The sequence below is a fragment of the Amphiura filiformis genome, chromosome 1, assembly GCF_039555335.1.
Source record: "Amphiura filiformis chromosome 1, Afil_fr2py, whole genome shotgun sequence".
Taxonomy (NCBI): domain Eukaryota; kingdom Metazoa; phylum Echinodermata; class Ophiuroidea; order Amphilepidida; family Amphiuridae; genus Amphiura; species Amphiura filiformis.
The window spans coordinates 17080466-17087625 of record NC_092628.1 but is presented as its reverse complement, the minus strand read 5'-3'; positions in this window follow the sequence as shown (position 1 = coordinate 17087625).

The window sequence follows — 7160 nt, the reverse complement described above, 5'->3', positions numbered from 1 at the left end:
CATGTTATTTATTTATTTAGGCCTAACCGCATTTCCATTATTTTCTAAATCTGTCCTTTCTTGCATTTCCCTTTTAGCTTCTTTTTTATATGCTGCTTAGCTTGTGATTTCCCGTTTCCATGTTAATTCTGTTCTCATTATTTTAGCTTCTCTTTTCTTAATATATTTCCTGATTAATTTTAATCTAATTTTAGCTTTTTTTCGTACGTTTCCTGATTAGTTTCTTTCTTTCCTTCTTTATTTTGCTCCCGTTGGTCCCCGCTAGATGAGTAAATGGGAGCGATCACTAAATGGGAGGAATTACTGAAAAGGTAGAATCATTGAAAAGGTAAATTTTATTGTTCTAAACCTGTCCCTTCTGGCAGTTCATTCAGCTTCTTTCTTTCTTTTCAGTTTCTTCTACATGGGCCTAGTTTGTTCCCATTAAAAAAAACATTGCTATTTAGCTTGTGATTTTCCGTTTCCATGTTATTTATTTATTTAGGCCTAACCGCATTTCCATTATTTTCTAAATCTGTCCTTTCTTGCATTTCCTTTTAGCTTCTTTTTTTATATGCTGCTTAGCTTGTGATTTCCCGTTTCCATGTTAATTCTGTTCTCATTATTTTAGCTTCTCTTTTCTTATATTTCCTGATTAATTTTAATCTAATTTTAGCTTTTTTTTTACGTTTCCTGATTAGTTTCTTTCTTTCCTTTTTTATTTTGCTCCCGTTTCATTTAGTTACTGTAACCATAACCCGTATCTTTTTTGTCTTCTTTTTTTCTTTTTTATTCATTTTATTCTTTCTTTCTTTTCAGTTTCTTCTACATATATCTATTTTGTTCCAATAAATATATGCTGTTATTCTCCGTTTAACCCGTATCTTTTTTGTCTTCTTTTTTTTTTTTTTTATTCATTTTATTCTTTCTTTCTTTTCAGTTTCTTCTACATATATCTATTTTGTTCCAATAAATATATGCTGTTATTCTCCGTTTCCATGTTATTTATTTATTTATTTATTATTATTTGATATTTTATAAACCTACCCTTTCTTACGTTTGTCCTTCCTTTTAGCTTTGACTTTTTTTTTTACATAGTTATTTTGTTCCCATTTTTCATATTTCCTGCTTAGCGTGTGATTTCCCGTTTGCATTTAATTATGTTCTCATTATTTTAGCTTCCTTTTTTCATGAATTATTTATTTGTTTATTTATTTATTTACTCTAATCCACAACCCTGTACTCATAACCCATCCAAATAGGCCTACCTTTTCAGTTTTGTCCTACTTTCTTTTCTTTTCTATTTCTCTGGCACGGAAAGTTGGCCTATGCATATGCGCCCCGTGCGTGCGAGTCACATCCCTTGTAAGCCAACGCACTAACACCAACGCGCAGCCAGTTAGTTACTGTACGCGCTACCACTGAGTTTTGACCACAGAGGAGTAAGATAGACAGAGCGCGTACCACCAGTCAAAGTTCCCGTGTATCGTATGCTACCAGTTCTCGCATATTCATGAGGGCCGATTGTTCGATCGTGCTGTGTCTAACAATCACGCCAGCGCTGCGTGCCTTCGCGTATACGCGATAGAGCGTTGCGTGCTTTCGCGATTACGCAATATACCATGAAAATACGCGGTAATTGCGTAGCAGTCTCGCCTGTCGCATTTCATGGAACAATCGGCCCTCATTATCGGATGAGGCGGAGACTTTGACTGGTGGTACGCGCTCTGTCTATCTTACTCCTCTGTGGTTTTGACAATAAAAAAGCCCGGGAAAATAAACCCGGTTTTAACCATTTGTTGACCGTTTTCAACCAAATAAAGTGCAATGCATTTCCCGTATATATTCCTCAATCTCGACGATTCATATAGGCCTAGAATAAATAATGAAATTGTACACTGACTGTCTGCACCCCGGGTCTCCACGCAGGCACTATCACCACTCTAGACTACCAGACCACTGTTTCCTACGTTACCTTAGTGATGACGCAAAGACCTGATTCACACGTCGTATAGCCTTAATTTCTTGGCTGCCAACCTCGATGCAGTGGCGGAAAATGGGGCGCGTAGCTCTGCGTAGGGACGAAAAGCTCATAAGATCGTTATTAAATTATGCGATGTTGTGCATCTAGATAGCCTGAATCATTTCTTGGCCACCTCGCAGTTGGCAGAAAACGGGGCAATGTTGCTCTGCGTATGGTTTTTTAATGGAAATATTATTACGCGGTTCACACTGTCCTTATTACCCACAATGCCACTGCGATCGATTTTGCATAGCAACACGACAGTTTTTATGTTATTCTCTTAGTTACCATCAATTTTTGGAAAAACGAATGTCCGATGGAAAAATGGCAATATGTACCCGATCAATATACCACTAAATCAAAGCCGAAAGTCTAGGCAATTCGGAGAACACTGACTCGCGCACAAGATGGGCAATCTTCCTTTTATTTATATAGATATGGCTCTTCATCTGCTTCCATTGCATGAAAAACCTCATTTTATCCAACCCTGTATTGAAATGATCATGACGGAACAACCATACAGCAAGACATATAGGTGAGTTTTTAGGAGAGGGTTTTACAGCAAATTAGTGGGTATGGGCAGGGGGGGGGGGGCAAATAATATTTGGAAAACTGAGCCAACTTGATTTGCTGTTTGTTGTCATCTTGTTCAAGACCTTGTGTAGAAAGAGCTAGAAAGCTGATATGAATACAGAAATATTAATATTACTAGATGGACAAATTACTTTTAATTGGGGGCAGGACAGTGGTGGTAACCATTTGTATTACATGGGGACCAGCACAGACAGACCAATGCATATGCATTTGGTGAGATTCTAATGTAGGCCTAGTGAAGTAGTAGGATCACCTATTTCTGAAATGCTACCATTGCATTCGGCATTGCATAAAACCTCATCTTATCTGAAGAGGGAACAACCAAATAGCAAGACATATAGGTGAGTTTGTGGGGTTTCACAGCACATTCTGGGGACATAATACAGTGGCTCCCAACCCGGGGGGGGCACTTCAATATGAAATGGACATAGGTGTAGGGCTGGCACTTTTGCAGTAAGGGGCATTCGGTGAGAGCAAAATGTAAAAATTATTGGGTGAGAACATGACCTTTTTTTTTAAATGGTACCTTTGGGTGAGAGCCGACAGCACCACAGAAACCTCAAACATCAAATTTCTAGTTCTAAATGGCTTCAAATTTCTTGTGTTTTTTCAAAATAAGTAACAAAATCAGTGATAAATGAAAGTTGCTGTTCAAATTGAAAAATAAGGGTCTTTGGGTGACAGATCAAATGGAAAACTAAGGGTCTTCAGGTGACAGAACATGTGTTCGTAAAAATATCTTTGGGTGACAGCGACGCTGAAAAGGGGTGTCTTAACAGCCCTACATACCGTCACCTCCAAAGTGGGAGTGCCCCCTGAGCTCGGCCCCCAATAATTTTGATGGATATGAAAAAGTATCATTGCCCCCCCAATAACTTTGGCCAGGCACCATTGCCCCCTCCCCCATATTTAATATCTTTCGGAGTCTCTGTAATATTTGGGAAAACAGAGCAAATTTGATTTGCTGTTTTCGTTGTCATCATGTTCAATTAAGACCTCATGTACTGCAAGCTGCTACATGTATAGGCCTATGAATACAGAAAATAGTAATATTAGGCCTACTAGATTATGGACAAGTTACTTTTAATTGGTGGCAGGACCCGGGGGCAGGACCCCAGGTAGAACAGTGGTGGTGACCATATTATACATGTGGACCTTTATCAGCACGCTGACCAGTGTGTACCAGCCTGGGGTACCAGCAGCATTGGTGACATTTTAATGTAGGCGTATAGTAAAGTAGTAGGACTGATCATCCATCCCGAAATATTATTCAGCATGGCTCTTCATCTGCTTCCGTTGCATGAAAAACCTCATTTTATTCGACCCTGTATTGAAATGATCATAACGGAACAACCAAATAGCGGGCCAAATAGCAGGACATATAAGTGAGTTTGTAAGAGAGGGTTTTACAGCACATAATAGGGATGGACAGGGCCGGGACATATATTATTTCGAAAATCAACCCAACTTCAAATTGCGGGATTTGTTGTCATCACGTTCAAGACTTCTAAATTTCATGTTCAAGACCTCTAAAAATTAATACTTTTATAGTAGCTTATTGTGACTGGGACCTGGAGTTATCATCATCATGGAGTTATCATGAGTGCATGACCATGTCAAATAGGTCATTTCAGGTCAAGTAGGGTCATCTGAGGTCAATTAGATGAAACTGGTTAAAAAGTTGCCAAAAACCTGAATTTCAGGGTCAACTACAGATTGTTGGATCATTTTACAAGTTCATTTCAATTTAATATTGTTAGTCATTGTCATACTTCATCATCAGCATTATCATCTTTGTGTGGGTCGATCTTGTAATTTAGTTTATTTTTCTCTACAATTTTTCTTGCAGGTTAGAGGTTTTAGAGAAGCCATCCAGCTGTACAGGTTTCCCTTGCTCACTTGTTCTTTTAAGATGTAATGCTGATGGTGAAGAACAGCTAGTTGGTCATGTAAGAATTGTACCTGTCAAAAATGTGGAACAGAGCCCGGAACAGAGTGTGTACATGGAAGGAGGTAAGTAGTGATGGCACAAGATACGAGGGGCAGCACTCTAAATAAGAAACCATTGAAAGTGTTCTGCCATGAAACTATCGTATGTTTTGCCTAATAAATGTTTTGCCATAAATCTATTTTGCCATAAAACCATCTTGCCATTTATTTTGCCATAAAAACCAGTTTGCCATATAACCATTTTGCCATTAAACCATTTTGCCATAAAACTGTTATAAAACCATTTTGCCATAAAACCATTGTCATAAAACCAGTTTGCCATAAAAATTTTTGTTATAAAATCATTTTGTCATAAAACCATTTTGCCATAAAACCATTTTGTCATAAAACCATTTTGCCATAAAACCAGTTTGCCATTAAACCAGTTTGCCATTAAACCAGTTTGCCATAAAACTGTTATAAAACCATTTTGCCATAAAACCATAGTCATAAAACCATTTTGCCATGAAACCATTTTGCCATAAAACCATTTTGCCATAAAACTGTTCTGCCATAAAACTTTCTGGTACTGGTACTGCCACACCACTGAAGGTATAGCTAATATCTGTCAGTTTGTATCAAATTATGTATAGTCATCTGCATGTGCAGAAATGTGGCTTTCATTATTTAATATCTAGAGAATTGTAATTTTTCCAATTTTGTCCATATGTCCTCGTAAATGCAGTGATGCCAAATACATGTGTATAAATAAATAAATAAACAAACAAACAAACAACAAAATTCGGGGATGCAACTCAACATTAGTGCAGTCTACCTAGTCAAAGACCAGGTTATAGAAGTTTTAAACACTTGGGTTTTCTGAAAATCCATACAGTTCCATGATTTTTAACTCACAGAGGTGAAAAACAAATCTTGTTTCAATAATGTTCTTGTAGGCTTATGTCTTATTGTTAATTGTTCTTGGATTAAAATAAAGGCAATACCCCTGTGCAAAAAATAAGTCCAAAACACATGTTTTTTCTTTTATATATCTTACCTTTATTTCAATCTCAGTTTATATTGACAGTGAATTTCGTGGTCAAGGTTTTGGGAAACAAATAATAAGAAAGACGGAAGAGTTCTGTAAAAACAAAGGACTGAGTCACTGCTTCTTGCGATCGACACCAGATATGTCCCCAATGTATCTGAAATTGGGTTACACGTTTTGTGATTGGCGGATTCAATCTATTGGTTGTGGGGTAAGTCAACCACTGGATCACTGTGATTATGCAAGTTTTTTTCTTTTTTTGACAAAGATTGAATTGGTAAGAAACAAGGATGTGAATATTCACTGACACAGATAAGCTAGAGATATACATTATTTTTAGACAAAATGTGGATGGCAGTCATAAACAAGGGATTGATATACACCAATCCGAGAAGCGTTTACTGTATTTGGCCCTCTATTGACAGAACCACAATTGTACCAGTGCGGGAGATTTAATTTGTTCAATCAATTCATGGTCGTGTATTGAAAATTACTGTTGTGTACAATTCTGTATAGCAAACTAACAAGTAATTGATGGAACCCCCGACCTTGGGACACCGCAGTTTTACGTCGGGGACACCGCAGGAATGGCCTAGTCGGATTGGTGTATAGAGAACCATAATTTATGAAAAGTTCAAATGAATAAAATGTTTTAAATACTAGCAATTTGATTTTTTTATGGTAATATTTTACTCAGATGTTGAACAACTCGACCCCACTTCTGTTCGATGAGCCTTTTCCCGGATGGGAATGCTTCCACCGTAAACTTGTTGTATCACCACCAGTAACCATGATTACCGAGTTATTCTCATCTTCAGAGACACAAGTTCCAGTAGCATCACCACCACCACTAAGTAATAATCATCCCCAAACTTTGATGGAGTCATTCTCATTTCCAGAAGTTCTTGAGAATGAGAACTCCAGCAAAAGTGAGAAGCTTAAGGAGGCGTATATATGTTCCTTTTGATTCATCTTTAAGACAAGACCATTTAGATAGTGATGGCCTACCTCCTATTTGGTCTTATGAAGCATTTGACAGAAGTACCAGTACATATTGTTTGTTACATAAGGATGTTTGACAAATGAAGAGCTTGTTTTCAAACCATGTTAAGTCCACAATCGCATATTTCTCATTTACATGTGTGATACAATCACAATTACTTTGATAAGTTTGACATTAGCAACAATGAGTTGTACCATCAACAAGCCATTATTTACCATAACAATGCTGCATAACAATATGCAGACTATTGTTCTCATCTGGGCACCAAAGCCCTTACCCAGTATTGTTACTGTGCATCCACCCACATTGCAATATCGCACAGGTTAACACGGTTTGGAAATAAGCTCTTCAAATACTAACACAAATCAACATGTCTTGATTGGTTAAAGGGTAGCGTATGGTGAGCGGATAGAGGTGTGGTTAGTAAGAGGTATAAAGATTTTGGTGTCAAGATTCAAATTAAGCAGGATTTATACTCCATCGATTTATACTCCCAGGATTTATACTCCAGGGTGCTTTTCCCAAAGCAATAAAAAGCTAAACCAGTACACTTGGTGAGTAACTTGGACCTTGTCCCTGACAAT